The sequence below is a fragment of the Pangasianodon hypophthalmus genome, chromosome 17 (assembly GCF_027358585.1).
Source record: "Pangasianodon hypophthalmus isolate fPanHyp1 chromosome 17, fPanHyp1.pri, whole genome shotgun sequence".
Lineage (NCBI taxonomy): Eukaryota > Metazoa > Chordata > Actinopteri > Siluriformes > Pangasiidae > Pangasianodon > Pangasianodon hypophthalmus.
The window spans coordinates 23,570,774-23,571,987 of record NC_069726.1 but is presented as its reverse complement, the minus strand read 5'-3'; the positions used below and the strand labels follow the sequence as shown (position 1 = coordinate 23,571,987).

General features: G+C 40.8%; 1 protein-coding gene across 2 annotated transcripts in view; it reads right to left on the bottom strand.

Moving 5' to 3' along the window:
- Positions 1-224: 224 nt before the first annotated feature.
- Positions 225-1,214, bottom strand: part of LOC113543986 (rab GTPase-activating protein 1) — a 107,910-nt gene continuing 106,920 nt past the window's right edge. For both annotated transcript variants that reach the window (XM_053241148.1, XM_053241149.1), the window contains one exon: positions 225-1,214. This exon is cut by the window's right edge and continues 883 nt beyond it. The gene's annotated coding sequence lies outside the window, so the exon portion shown is untranslated.

Genomic DNA, 1,214 nt, shown 5'->3' with positions numbered 1-1,214 from the left:
TATTTATTTGTCTTAAATCGACCATCTCAACATGGTGCATGAAAGGGTTAAAATGCTGCGTCTTTTTTAAGTTTTCCGGTCAGAGACGAAACGTGTTATTTTTGTACCGTTCAAAGCACCTTTCTAAACACGTCCGCAGAGAATAAATCCCCCGCCCCACACACACACACACACACACACACACACACACACACACACACACACACACACACAGAGCCGATATATTTGTGTTTGGTAGCTTTATATTGAAATTGATGAAGTATACACAATGCAGCTACACTATTACCATGTTCATACATACGTAATGCTGGACGAGGATAAATTTTGGCATGTAATAGATGAGACAGCATTTCGACAATAAAGACAGAACCTTAAAGCAACGTATACAATGAGGCAACATTAGTAACGTTACCATGGAGTAGAAATACAAAATAAAACAGACAAAACAAACAAACAAACAAACAAACAAAACCCTTTAATGCTTCTTATGTACAAGCCGCCAGTGCCTCGTGGAATGACCCCTGCTTCTTAATTAGTTATTTCTTTTTTTAACAAGAGAAAAGTGGGGCTTCCTGTGACATCAACCAAACTCAAGCGAGCCAGATTCTGTTATAAATATGTCTGTAAGGTGCAAAAACCTAAAAACCCACAGAGTGTTCTTTATACAGCCTTTTTGTGCACGCACACACACACACACACACACACACGCACGCACACATACACACACGCACGCACACAAGGTCTGAGACGACCACATGTTTGTGCTCACCGTTTCTCAGAGCATATGTGTGTGTGTGTGTGTGTGTGTGTGTGTGTGAGCATTTTCTCTCATACACACGCTAAATAAGTGCTTCAGGACGCAGCTCTCCGACGAGCTCCGATCCACTGACGATAAAGTTAATGCTAATAAACAGGGATCGAACTCGCGTGCGAGCTTTCACTCATCAATAGGTGTATCAGCGAAAGGATTAAACGTGTACTCAGCAATTAAACATAATCACGCCATCAAAACATGCCTACGATAGAGGCGGAGCTTTTCCTTACGTACACACGCCGCCTTATCCTGATTGGTTGGATGTTAGTGGCCCACTTTTATTAAAATGTCACTTCCTTTTTTCTCTCTTCTCCTATTTACAGTCAGAGACCCGGAGTTTTCCTCTTAGTGAATATTTTATAAATACAGAGGATAAATATGATAACTTAAAAATCACTGA